A 14,784-nucleotide genomic window follows, 5' to 3' on the forward strand; every position below is an offset into this window, starting at 1 on the left:
GACAGGGGAAAGAGCACAGGAGGCTTCACGCGCTCCTCCGCCCCCAGGCCAATCAGGGCTTGGGGGCGGGGGAGCTGCATGAAGATTCCTTTGCCCTGCCCCAGCCTTGCGAGTCGCCCACGGCACTTCAGAGTGCCACGTACTCCTCGCAGGGCGGGAGGAGGCTTCCCCGCACTCCCCCGCCCCCAGGCCCTGATTGGCCTGGGGGTGGAGGAGCGAGCCAAGCCTTTTCAGGGCATGGGTGCCTAGTAGGAAGGGGGGGCAAAGGGGCTCCCCCACCCCCAGACCAATTATGGTCTGGGGGTGGGATAGCCCTGCCCCTTCCTGTTTAGGCCCCACCCCTTCTGGGGTGGCCCAGGGCTACTTCACAAATTTTTGAAGTGGCCCCCAGGCAAAAATTATTACCCGCCCCTGAGTTAGGGAGAATGTAAGCACCTTTAGGCCGCAGGACTCATGAGCTGGCTTACTCTTGAGTCTGAGCCCACTTGGGGTATGTCTGCTGGTGAAGTAGCACAACAGAATAAAAATAGCTGCAGTCCACAAAATATTAGTGTTTATAACCAAAAAGTACAATAAGTCAGCATAGTGCAGGAGAACAGAAAGCAGGGCATGGTTTTACACAGCCTGTCTATTTAGATACCAAGACAGCCCACATCACCATAGCACCTAAGCACATCACTGTTTAATTACCGTGAAAAAAAATGTACTGTGGATTTCTTAATCCTTTCAAAACCCGTCAGGTGGAGAAACATCATCATCCCTAATTTATAGATGAGAAATTGAGGTGCAGAGTAGATTAAGTGTGTCTTGCCTATGGTCATGGAAGAAAGTTACAGGAATTGAGCCTGAATATCCTCCGTCCCAGTCCAGCGTCCTGTCGACTATCCTTCCTATGGTCTTGGTGTGAAGTCCAACCTTTCTAAAAGCATTCTCTCCCTGCCTGTTCCTAAGCAGCCACTCCTGCAGGCAAGGAAATTGAGCTGAAGTTAACCCATTGCCTTGTTCCATGTGAACAGTTTCACTGGCAGTACCAGCCTTACAGATGATTAATTAGCCCCACCCAGTCAGTGAGCTCCATGCCTCTGACTGGGCAGGGCTGATTAATCACCCGTGAAACTGCTGCCCAGCAGCTTAAAGGGAACATTGTATCACTGGCCATATCATGGAGTACTGTAAAACATCACTGGAGGCAGCAGAATCTGACACCAGGATGACCCTGCAGCTAGAAAGAACTTTGGAATAAAATTAAGCATTGCTAAAGCACATGACTCAAATAGCTTCTCAGAGTTATGAACACTGGTATTATGAACTAATCAGTCAAACATGTAGCTCATATGGAACTGGAAGTACACAAGAAGGCAGCAGCAGAGACAAAAAAGTCTTACCCTCCCCAGTACAGCCCTGTTAAACAAACTATTAAAAATAAAGGGAAATCAGCTTTTCTCTTCTGCATAGAGAAGTTACAAAGCAGAATCAAGTCGATATTTGGTTGTAAACTTTTGAAAGAATGTTTTGTTCAGCATTACAAACAACCTTCATTTCCAAGGTGTTCGTAACTCTGAGGTTCTACTGTATACACTTTAAAAAATACACTTCTACTATGTGAAGACTATAGGGAAACTTTAATCTTCTTATTTCCTTGCTTTTCAGTAACTTAACCTTTATTAATATAATGTTTAAGAAACATTATTCTTGGCGTGGAGGGGTTTTTCTTTGTTTTTTAAGTGATAAAGAAATGCATCCAGTGCAACTATTCATTCCATAGTAGCAGAGCTCAGTTGTGCAGAAGAGGCTCACTCTGTTGTGCATGAAGATGTCAATTCAAAGGTTTATTTACAACCTTTGAACTTTCTCCCTGCCTGGAAGTATATACTACGGTGCCTACCTCTGCAGTATATGTGATTGTACATGATAGACACTTGTCGGCCACGGCAGAATTTTATAGATGAAGTAGTGCCACAGGTGTTAGGAATGTTGAAGATTAGCTGAACTGGTAGGCATATGACTTACTGGACTACTTACTGTCTAACAAGTTAACCAGAGCCTCCCCTCCACCCCACTGTGACCCAACCGTCAAAGCCATGACAGGCAGTGGGCCTAGAGCAGCCCCTGCCACCTGCATCGCAGCTGTGGTAGGACCCGGACAGTCCCTGCCACCCATAGCTGTAGGTAGGGACAGAGCAGCCCCCACTGCCTGGAACTGCTTTGAGAAGGGGCTGGACTAGATGAATTCCTGAGGTCTCTTCCAACCCTAATCTTCTATGAGATATAAAATCTCCTCTGACTGCTATTTTTAACCTACTATCCTACATTGGAACCCATATAGAATGTCATCAAACCATTTTAACTGATGCTCAATAGGGACCCCATCCTGAAATAAATCTTTCTTGAACTGCATCTAGTGGCCTTCCAACAACACTTCAGTCTCCCCAAGCACATCATCAGGAGAAAGATCCCCATTCAAAAGAGCACCAGACATTTCCAGAACAACAGACACAAAACCTGCAGATGTATCTTCACCACTACAATGATCAACACTGCCCATAACAATCTTGCAAGATCCATGGTTCCTTCCCATTCATATCACAACATGCAGTGCACTAGGTGCCCCAATAACAACTTTGTGGGTGAATCAGAAAATCACTATACTCTTGAATGAACTGAAACAGAAAAATGATAAGATAAAAACACCACGTCATCACCTATGCATGGACATTTTTCACAAAAAGATCACTCCATAGTTAACTTCTCAGTTATCATCCTCAAGGAAAACCTGCACACTTTCTAAAGCTGAGCCTAGGAGCTCAAATTCATAATTTTTCTTGATACTGAACAGAGACACTGGATTTATGGCTTATTACAACACTCTCTAACCCGTTTATTCCCCACTGCATATAATTGAGAACACCATTTCAAGTCTCACACACTGCTGAGAAATAGAGAAAAAACACCCATAAATGTTAGTGGTTGTTCTCCAATAAGGTATATCAAATCAGCTACAAAAATAAATTTATGTCTCACCAAACTGGCTAACAAAGAGTCATAAAAGCAGTTTCCTGGGGCACTCCAGTGCTTGTATCACCCCCAAAAATACTGGATTTAAAGATGAATGATTCTTTAAAACCAGTATCATCAAATAGAAGGTTCCTCTCATCCCAAAGGACCACCCACACCCCCTCCTGCGTATTCGCAAGGTCTCCTTTCTTGCCATTCGTGGTGGTGCTAGGAACGCATCCACTGTGAATGTCAATCCTTTAGTATCTAAAATCTGAAGGTTTCTTTGAGAGAAAGAAAGAAAAAGTTAAAATGAGTTAAAAGAATCAAATATATACAATAATTGAAAAGTTCTTGGTTCAGGCTTTTAGCAGTGGTAGAATGAACTGCCGGCTTAAGTCAAGTCTCTCTGGTTGGTTCCAAATCATCATTCTCAATTCCTTTGCTAGGATGTTCCCCTTAATACAATGGTCTTCAACCTTTTTACACCCAAAATCACTTTTTAAATGCCAGGGAAAGCCACGATCTACCCATCCCTTCCCCGAGACCACACCCCTTTCTTGAGACCCTGTTCTCTCCAGACCTATCCGTGGACTACCCATTGCTAATAGAAACTCACCATTAATTACATAATTACACCTGAGCCATTATGCTAGTGCTGCAGCTGGGGAGAACAGTTTAATTTAAATTATTAAACAGATTGAGCATTTTAACTTTCTCCAGTTAGTTGATCAAAATTCATTTTAAATAAAGTAAAACATTATGTCCAACACAAAAGGTTGGAATGTTTTCTTTATTTATAGGAGGAGTGGGGAATCTTTTTTTGTTTCAGGGGCCACTGACCAACAGAAAAATCAGTTGGAGACGACACAAGTGAGAAGCAAAAAAACTCCTCCCAAAACCTCCAACCCTCAGTGATGTGGCCCCCAACTGAGACACCGCATTCTTCTGGCACTCAGTGAGGAGAAGGGGCAGGGAGAACTGAGGTTCAGGGCTTCCCATAGGCCAGACTTACTTTTCTGGGGTTCCAGAGCTTGTGGGGTGGGGGGAGGGGTTTGAGCCCATAGCCCTGCTCTCCCCCAGGCAAATGCCCTATTCTCTGAGCCACTCGAGAGCCCACCCCACCTCCCTACCTTTGGAGGGTCCCTTATCTTGGTTTCCTAATGTGGGAGCCAGGCTCTGGGGTGGAATCAAAAATGAGGGGCTCAATGTGCAGGACAGGGCTACCAGTGAATATGATAGGGATGCTAGATCTGGGTGGAAGGTGGGGTACATCTGGAAGGCAGTTTAGCGCCAGGAGAAGGAATGGGATAGAGGTACAAGAGGGGGTTGGGGAAGTAACGCAGAAAAGGTGAGAGGGTGAGAATGCAGCCAAATAGCAAGTTGGGGAGGGAGACAAAGAAGGGGGGAGCAAAGGAAAGTTCAGCTTCTGCAAAGTAAAATTGTATCCCCCTCAAATCTTCCCTCTGCTCCAGCCTCGCTCCTCTCAGCCCCATGATCCCCCCCCCACCTGATCCCCTGCATTGTCACATGCCCCTCAGTGCAATCCCCACCCCCTCCTTCACCCTCCACCTGCCCACACATCCCTGTGCCCCCAGTGCACTCATTGGCAGGGCAGCAGCACTGAGACTCAGCCTCTGAGGAGCAATGCTGGGGCGAGGAGGGGGAGGGAGCAGAGTCTCCTCCTTGTATGGCCCAGCCCTGTGCCTGAAGGCAGTGGTGCTGGGTCTGGGGCAGGCAGAGCTCAGGACTGCTCAGGTCTGGTGCTGGGGAAGGCGGCTCTCTGATCTCGCACACAGTGGGGGAACAGCGCAGCGTAGCTCTGTCCCCAGTGCGCCACGTGTGCCAGCTACCCAGCTCCCTCACACAGCATGAGGTAAGAGCGGGGACACGCGAGTGCAAAAACACACGTTTCTTCCCTCATCCCAGCTGGCAAGTTAACAAAGAGAGGCAGCTGCCCAAGTGGCTGCCCCTCTTTGATTCAGCCCAACTGGAGTGTGGCGATTGACCCCTATGGGTGCTGCGATTGACTGGTTGGTGACCACAGCCTTAATACAAGTCCACACTCCAGCGGACGGAGCAGAAAAGCAGCAAAATGAAAGTGTTTCCAGGGTCTTTAACAGCTTGTGCCATGTGGAAAATTACAGGTCAATAAGGAGGATGAAGTCATATGGGCAAGTCGCATGTCCATGCATAATTTAGCTTAGTCGCAGCAGGAGCCATTAGCCACACTCCTGTTTGAACTTTCACAGGGAAGTCGCAGAAGGGCACCTTCCATGTAGGGTTACCAGATGGCTTCAAAAAAAATACCGGACACACTTGATCTCAGATGGGGGAGGGGCAGGGGACACCGGCCAGGAGGGAAGCGGGGCTGGCCTGGAGGATGTGTGTGTGTCGTGGGGGGAGAACTGGCTGATGGGAAGCAGATCTGGCTGGGAGGGGATCAGGGGGAACAGGGCTGGCCGGGGTGGGAGCAGGGGGCGAGCAAGACTGACCCAAGTGTATGCAGATCCCAGGATGCTACCCATCCCACACATGGTCCTGCGAAATACAAGCGAGTCCGGCCCTGGGGATTCCTTCCAGCCCCCCGACCCCCACCGCATAGTTGCATACTGCCTGGCTGCTAGACACACTCTCACAGCATGAGTGTGTCTTCCAGCGAGGCAGTTTGCAAATAGGTACTGATACTCCTAATAATAATAAAGCTTACCAACCTATGAAAAAAATTTCCCGGACAGAACCCTCAAATATCGTACTGTCCAGTTCAAAACTGGACACCTGGCAACCCTACTTCCATGGTCCATAGTGAGCTAAGTATTCCTTGATGGGCCCTTCAAAATGTTCTGTCTAAATACCTTATGGGTCTTACCATAAGGGCCAATAATGTGAAATACAGATACATGGGTAATATTTATATCTTCAGGTACAAAAAAGATACATGCATATAAATAGCACAATCATATTCAGTAAACCATTATTTTTCTAACTCCATCTCACATGCCCCAGTTGTACAAAATGTGTTGCAAATCTGTAACAGTGGTTGCAACGATAATCTATATGATATTTTAATTTGCTAATGTCATACCCACCCACCTGCTAGGTTTTTTTCTCTCTCTCCTATGACTAGAGTGGTACTAACAGGTTGCAAACAAGTGAGTGCTAACAGGGAGTTTAGAGAGGGAGTTTGGAAGGGGAGAGGGAAGGGTGTGAGGTTCTCTTGCCTTTCTGTTTAAATCCCTTCTCCAGGACAGCAGTGATGGATGGTGATAGGTCTGCTGTTGTTACCTGCACGGAGTGTGCAATGTTTGTCTTCCTCCCAGAAGAAAGAACGGATTTCATCTGCACTAAGTGCAAGCTGGTCGCCATTTTGGAAGAAAAAATTAGAGGACTGGAGGCCCAAGTGTCGACCCTACGCTCGATCAGAGAGGATGAAGACTTCCTCAATAGAAGGCAACGTTTAATCCTTCAAGCACGGCAAGCAGAAGAGCTGGAGAGGGCAGTACGGGACCAGGAAGAGAACTGGCAGCATGTAACTTCTAGAAGGGGAAACAGGCCGGCACGAGAATCCCCCAATGCTATAGTGGTAAGTATCACTTTCAGGCTCTCTCCACAGGCTCTGCAGTGCTGAATGCTTTGGAAGGGACCTCACAAGGAAGAAACCGGAAGGGAACACCATCTACTGGAAGGCATGGGATGCGTAGTCTTTGGGATGGGAGTTCCACGGCCACCACCCCCAAAAGAAAACAACGGATGGTGGTGGTCGGGAACTCCCTCCTAAGAGGGACTGAGCCATCCATCTGCCATCTGGACCTGGAATCTCAAGAGGTGTGCTGCTTACTGGGAGCTCGCATTCAGGATGTGACTGAGAGGCTTACCAAACTGATCAAACCTTCGGATCGCTACCCCTTCCTGCTTCTACATGTGGGAACTAACGATATGGCCAAGAATGACCTTGAGCGGGTTACCGCAGATTATGTAGCACTGGGAAGAAGGACCCAAGAATTCAGAGTGCAAGTGGTGTTCTTGTCCATCCTCCCTGTTGAAGGGAAAGGACTGGGCAGGGATCGTCACATTGAGGAAGTAAATGCGTGGTTGTGCAGGTGGTGTTGCAGAGAGGGCTTTGGTTTCTTCAACCATGGGACGCTGTTCCGGGCACAAGGATTGTTAGGAAGAGATGGGATCCACCTAACTAAGAGAGGAAGGAGCATCTTTGTGGGCAGGCTTGCAAACCTAGTGAGGAGGGCTTTAAACTAGGTTCGTCAGGGGACGGTGACCAAAACCCCGAGGGGAGTGGGAAAGTCGGATACCGGGAAGAAATGCAAAGAGGAACAAGCAACAAAGAAGGACCCCTGATTCGAATGGAGAAGATAGGGCGATCAACTGGTTATCTGAGGTGTTTGAACACTAATGCAAGAAGCCTGGGCAACAGACAGGAAGAACTGGAGGCCCTGGACCAGTCCAAGAAATATAATTTAATTGGGATAACAGAGACTTGGTGGGATGACTCGCATGACTGGAGCGCTGTCATGGAAGGTTATAGACTGTTCAGGAAGAACAGGCAGGGGAGAAAAGGAGGAGGAGTTGCACTATATGTAAGAGAGCACTATGATTGCTCTGAACTCCAGTATAAAGAGGGAGAAAAACCTGTTGAGAGTCTATGGGTTAAGTTTAAAGGAGCAAACAACAGCAGTGATGTTATGGTTGGTGTCTACTACAGGCCACCGAATCAGGTGGATGAGGTAGATGAGGCTTTCTTCGGACAACTGAGAGAAGCTTCCAGATCGCAGGCCCTGGTTCTCGTGGTGGACTTTAATCACCCTGACATCTGTTGGGAAACCAATACGGCAGTACACAGGCAATCGAGGAAGTTTTTGGAGAATGTTGGGGATAACTTCTTGGCAAAAGTGCTGAAGGATCCGACCAGGAGCCGTGCACAGCTTGACCTTCTGCTCACAAACAGGGAGGAACTAATAGGGGAAGTAGAGGTGGGTGACAACCTGAGAAGCAGTGATCATGAGATGGTAGATTTCAGGATCCTGACCAAAGGAAGAAAAGAGAGTAGTAAAATACACACCTTGGACTTCAGGAAGGCGAAAGTGCAAATGGAATTGCAACTGGCTAAGGATGTGAAGGATAACAAGAAAGGAGAACAAGAGGTCCAGGTTGGATATTAGGAAAAACTATTTCACTAGGAGGGTGGTGAAGCACTGGAATGGGTTACCTAGGGAAGTAGTGGAGTCTCCATCCCTAGAGATGTTTAAGTCTCGGCTTGACAAAACCCTGGCTGGGTTGATTTAGCTGGGATTGGTCCTGCCTAGAGCAAGGGGCTGGACTTGATGAGGTCTCTTCCAGCTGTATGGTTGTATGATTCTATGATTCTACTTTACCTTGAATGGTCTCTTGAAATATGTGTTAACTACTTATGTTAAACAATATGTTCCACTTTGTATTGAGCTGTTACACTCTGGGTATGTGTACACTGCAATTAAAAACCCACAGTGGGTCTGTGCCAAGGGGCTGTTTAATTACAGTGTCTTTTTCAAGTTCACCTGGAGCCCAGGCTCTAGGACCCTGTGAGGTGGGATGGTTCCCAACCTTTGGCTGCAACCCAACTCCACAAATGTCTAGTCTGCAATTAACAGTCCCTTAGCTGGAACTCCTGGAACTTCAGTTGACCATGGTGTCTAATTGCAGTGAAGACTTTTTTGCTTGTACCGGTGTTGCCCTGTTGCAATAACAGTGTAATTTTTGGAGGGAACAACTTTTAGCCCTTCAGACAATTCTCATTCTGTACTGCCATTTGTTAGAAGTTTTAAATCTATTTAATAGCCACACTGGCATCTAAATAGCAATGACAGTGCATGTCAAGTGAATTTTAACACAGGCTGAGTGTTTATGGTTTTATAACTCTAGTACACTCCTGAGTAGCTTAATTAGCAACATAATTTCCTGCAGACCTCACTGCACTTATGGGAACAGAATAGAATTACAATTAAAGTCCTGGGTGCTAGAAGGCCAGGGACACCAGAGGGGAAGAGAGAGAGAGAGAGGGAGAGCAAGAAAGATGCACAAAATCATTTCTCTGTAAATGTCATAACGAGGAAATGACACTGAGTAATGCAGGCATATGGAACTATTCATAGCCATGTTTGATAAAGGAATCATGAGTCACTATATGTGCAGTCTCAGGGAAGGTGTCTGTTATGCATAGGGAGAAATGACATATATTATAATGAACTGACTCTTGTCTATACTACTGGTCTATAACACATGGAATCAAAGCTTCTCAGCTGTGTGTCACAGAGCTTCTGCCGTTGGAGATTCTCCTTTCTCGTAGCAGATGTGCAAGGGATCTGTACTTGTGAAGCAGAATGATCTGAATTATATCACCATTGTGTTTATGAAATTTGAATGGTAACTGTGGCTATTAACAGAAGTATTATGGTAGCATCCAAAGGCACCATTGTTTTAGGTACCGTACATTCACACAAAAATCCAAGATCTTTTCCCTTTAAACTTAAGTCAAGGTGAAATGAGTGAGTGTAACAAATAAGAATCATGATGAGAGGAAGGATAAGGGCAAAGGTAATAAGGCCACAGAGTCACTGAGGCCTTGTCTACACCTACCACTGTGGGGATTGATATCCCAGAGGTCGATTATTATGTCTAGTAAAGACCTGCTAAATCGAATGCTGATTACACTCTTGTCAACTCCAGTACTCCACCAGCGTGAGAAGAGGAAGGGAAGTCGACAGAGTTTCTCCCATCAACCCCGTGCAGTGGGGATCTGGTAGTACGCTATTCACGTAGCTGGAGCGGCAAACCTTAGTTCGACATTGATCCCTAGTGTAGACCTGGCCTTAGGTTAACAGTGCACAATCTGAGGGTTTAAATCCTCTTCCTTTCAAAAATAAATAAAATCAGCTATATCTCACTGGAGATCAGTATGCTTGTCAGTAGCTGGTGATTTCTTAAAGGCATAACAGCAGAAATGTCGTGAGTGTGGCTGTAGCCTAATGGATCCGTTCAAGGAGTTCACTAGATATGTAAGGAACAGTGTGGAAGAAGACTGGAGAACATTTGTGGAAGAAGCTGGAATTCAAGGCTGATTTCACTTGTGGAGAGTGAGGCTTGGAAAGTGGCCCAGTAAGAGACAAGAGCAGCACTGACACAGTGCAGTGACATCCGTGACGTTCTTAGATGGCTATAAAATTGTTAGAGCATCTTACAGAGTGCGTTAACTTCCTATGTGCTAGTTTAAATTAATTCTTAGTGGGACACCTTTTAAGCTTCACCTGGTAAATTGGTGAGCTTTCCTGGTTACCAATGAATTCAGTCAGCTCTTGTCTTTTTAACATGCATGGTAAAATGGTCATGTCTGGATATTTTGTATAATTAATTACCTTGATTAAACTGATAACAGGAAGCTGCTAATTTGACAAGAAAGTGTCAAGTATTAGCAGTTCTGACCCCTTTTGATTTAGCCAAGTTGACAGGTTTTTGAATCTCAGACAGTGTGTTTTAAAATGTAATTTGTTTCTGGGTGGTAAGATATATTTACATTCTTCTCCTCATTTCCCCAGCAGCTGAAGGTAGAATGAGTATTTTGGGATTTGCAATCCAACTTTTAAGCTACTCTGTAGGCATTATTTTCTTTATTTTTCCCCTTCTCACACACACATGTCCCTCTTTTCCTTAAAAAATTGTACACATCCTGCCACCAATACTCACAGACAACCTGACTTTTCCTAGGATCGTTGTTTGACACTTTAGTGAAAGAGTAATTATCTGGCCTGATGGAAAGAAGACTCAAAAGTTTAGATTCAGATCTAGATTTGATGGTTTGGGAGTATTTGAGCACAGGACTTTAGGTTAGTCCATTTATATTCATTTAAAGAAAGACCACATCTGCAAAATCCAAGTCCTGTGTGTGGTGTGGATTTTTAACACTGCAGTTCAGCAATATTCAGATCAAGTGATTTGGTTTGGGCAAATTTCTAGTTTTGTGTTGAATTGCAGCTGCTCAATTTTATCTTAAAAACATATAGAAAAGCTCCCACCTATTTCAGAGATAACAATAATACTTCATATATATTGGCTACTATGAAATTACTAATGGCTTCACAACACACCTCTCTCTTACAAGGTAGCTAAAAATGTTTCCTCCTGTTTTACAGATAGGTAAGTGAAGGCACAAGGAGTTCAAGTGACTTACCCAAAGTCACACACTAATGAAATGTGGATTGGAACCCAGGATTGAGGTGGTCCCATTCCCTGGTTTAATTGCTACCTTAAAGTTTCACCCAACATTTATAATCAGTCTCTATATACTTAGGCTGTGTCTACATTGGCCCCTAGTCCGTAATAGGGATGCTAATGTAGCACTTTGGAATAGGCAAATCCGTGGGGGATTTAAATATCCCCCGCGGCATTTGCATTAACATGGCTGCCGCTTTTTTCCGGCTTGTAGATAAGCCGGAGAAAAGCGCCAGTCTGGATGCTTTCAAGTAGGAATAAGAGATCCTCTGGAAAAGAGCTTATTTTTCCGGAGGATCGCGTCCAGACTGGCGCTTTTCTCCAGCTTATCTACAAGCCGGAAAAAAGCGGCAGCCATGTTAATGCAAATGCCACGGGGGATATTTAAATCCCCCGTGGATTTGCCTATTCCAAAGTGCTACATTTGCATCCCTATTACGGAATAGGGGCCAATGTAGATACAGCCTTAGTGTAAGGCTTCCCAGTGGTAGCCAGAGCTGTGAGGCACCATACTACTGTCTACTCTTAGTTTGAGGAAGGTTGCTGTGGGTCAATTCTCCAATTCCACCAGCCACAAGCAACATAAACTCTCCCCTATATGCTTTGCAAACTCTGCTGTTAACTACAGGTTAATGATTGACAAACCCCAAACCTCCTCATGCCCTCTAAGCATCTCCCTGGAGCATTCAGCTCCTGGTTCACTGGTCACTTGGAGTATTCATAGATCAGCTGCTTTCAAAGAAGCAGTATACCCCAGTTCACCAATGATGCCAGATCATTGCTCCATTCAACACACAGTACTTAGATATGTTGATAGTGAAACTAAGGGATAACTTCATTTAACAAAGCATGGAGCCTTACAAGATATCAAGCATTATTCATTCTAAAGTCCTTGCAGCAGTTTATAGTCAAGCGAGCTATGACCCTCCTTCTATGAGACAAGCAATCTGTCAGTTTCCTTCCTTGATGAGGACACAAGTTTGCTTTCATCCCAAGATGCTCCAGAATTATCCTTTGTCTTTATTAACAGGATTCCCTCTTCCTCCACAGGTTTGTTGATACTTCTAGATTTCCTTTTTTGTATTCAATCTCTTATTGAGATTCTGGCTTAGTATGCAAACAGACATATATTTTGAGGCTCGCAATACTCAGATAATCAGATAGGTAGATAAGTGTCTATTACCGCCTGCCTGAAGGAGGCATTTTCTAATGTATATCACCTTCTGGTGACCTGCTTTAACTCCATGATCTGAAGAACATTGTTTTTAGAATAGATATTGTGACAGGGTCAGAGCAGAAGGCTATAAAAAAAGTAGTGGAGGGGAGATATATAAGCCTCAGAATGAGGAGATATCTGTTCCCAGAGTAACAGAGAGGGGCTGGTTTAGAACCAGCGGAGGCAATTGGGGCAGTGGAACACCTGGGACTAATTGACCAGGCCTGCAGAGTCAGGCCAGCATAGGCTAATTAGGACACCTGGGGATAATTAAGAAAACCAGTACAGACTGGCTATAAAAGAAGCTTTGCCTACAGTTAGGGCACACGTGTAGCTGAGATGACAGAAGAGGGTACTGCTGGGAATGGGAGGAAAAGCGATAACAACTGAATGCTAGGAGGACAAATCAGAAAGAAGGAAGGTGCTGGGGAAGTAGCCTAGGGCTCTTGGATATGTCTTGTAGCAGATGTCAAGGATTCACACAGGCAGCTACTATTACAGGACCCTGGGCTGGAACTCAGAGTAGGGGATGGACCTGTGTTCCTGCCCCAACACCCACCTCCCCATTACCTCTCGGGGAAAAGAGTTGTGGGGTTTATTCTGTGTTCTACTATACACTGGCCAATGATGAAAAGAGCTCAACAAACAGCAAACTAAAGCCCTAGGTGTGGTGCCTAAAACTGTGGGCTGCTGTGAGCCTCTGAGGCAAGTAACATCTGCCAGGAAGCACAGGACCCATCAAGTTTTCAGAGGAGCTTTATCACAATACAGAACTTCTAAAATATTATCCGTTCATACATTTTTCAGTGACTATGATGATTGGTCTCAGTAGACGCCTCATACACCATCCTTTGATAAACATTTATGCATAACCCCAGGGATCCCAGTAAAACTATTCAGCCCGTGTCCTCTTCCACTTAGCATCAAGCAGTCCCTGGATCACACACATTGCTACCTAAGTCAAAACTACTACTTGAAGCAATTCTTTTTCAAGTGGTTATGGTTTTTAAAAAAGCACGTGTAATTATCTGCACACGAGGTGCATAATTTCACATTATAGTAGCACAGCCTGCACTTTAGCCTTTCAAATCTAGTGTTTATTAAACTCGTGAGGGGAAATTTTTTTTGAGAAAAAGTGATGTGTGTCTGTGAGAGTGAAAAAAGTAAAATAATGCCTAAGGGTTTTTTTAAAATCATGTATTGCAAAAAAAAAAAAAAAAAAAAAAAAAAAACCCACCAACCCACCATGTAGTTACATTCAAAAATCTGTGCCCATTACCCAGGTTGTGAGAGGCTTTTAGGAAGGAATAAGTTACAACTAATTTTTCCTCAAACTCCCCGCCCCCACCCCCAGAAATTCTCTGGCACTTCCTCCTTTACTTAAAGACATCCCGGAATGCACCATTCTGTGACATTGATGCCTGATACTAGAGTTTTCATGTATCAGATTAATGCATTCTGATATATCATTACCAAACCAAGACACACAAGGGGATTATGCAGGGAATAAAGAACTTTTCCAAAGGTTAATTATTGCTGGATTTCTGTCTGAATACCCTTCCTAGCCAGGTTAATGGGAGCAGTTAGTATGTATTTCTAACGTTAACTCACTTTTCATTTTAAAGCTTTGCAATTGAACTTCAACAGAATACAGATTAAAAAACTGAAAACACTTTGGGAAGCACTAATCAAAGGTTATGATCAGAGTTCTGGGGCAAAGCCATTATTTTAAAGAAAAGATTTCTCACCTAGGGCGTTGGGCATATTTATGCAACATGCTGCCTTTAATGCACTGGATGTCATTACTGAATGTGAGGGCTCAGTGGGAATGGGGATTCTCCTTTAGTTCAAGGGTAAGGCCAGAGGCTTTTGGTATAAGTGAACTGTCCAGCTTTTCAAAATGCAAAACGGGGAGAACTATGGTGAGGAGAGTAACCAGAGTAGTGTGCAAGAGAGGTTGTGGCAGCTAGGGAGAAAGAGAAAGAAGTGCCTTCTCCTTAATCTATACCATGTAGCATCCCAGAAAGCAACCTAGGATATATGACAATAAAAGGTGGGAGAAATCTGTTTGCCCATTAGGGTCCCCTTTACTCTTTTCTTTCCATGTCTATACATCCAGCTCCTTCTAAATACTCCCCAGCCCACACTGATTTCCTACTATACCCCATGCTCTTCTCTTTGTGGGTTTTCTCTTTTTACACTTTCTGTGCTTCAGTTTTCTCTTTTCGCCACATTCTGTGCTCCTTTTTTTCTTCTCTCTCCATCCTTCAGTCTATCTTCCTCCTTTATTCCCTCCCCTCTATCTTATCCTCCTGGCC

At 44.9% G+C, this 14,784-nt stretch overlaps 1 protein-coding gene and 1 long non-coding RNA gene across 2 annotated transcripts in view; one reads left to right on the forward strand and one right to left on the reverse strand.

Moving 5' to 3' along the window:
* Positions 1–14,784, forward strand: part of LOC149524333 (uncharacterized) — a 157,097-nt gene that overhangs the window by 97,593 nt on the left and 44,720 nt on the right. The window lies entirely within an intron of this gene.
* LOC142829140 (uncharacterized) overlaps positions 1–14,784 on the reverse strand; it is a 50,571-nt gene that overhangs the window by 24,891 nt on the left and 10,896 nt on the right. The window lies entirely within an intron of this gene.

The sequence above is a fragment of the Pelodiscus sinensis genome, chromosome 5 (genome assembly GCF_052426305.1).
Source record: "Pelodiscus sinensis isolate ZL-2025 chromosome 5, ASM5242630v1, whole genome shotgun sequence".
In the NCBI taxonomy this organism is placed as follows: domain Eukaryota; kingdom Metazoa; phylum Chordata; order Testudines; family Trionychidae; genus Pelodiscus; species Pelodiscus sinensis.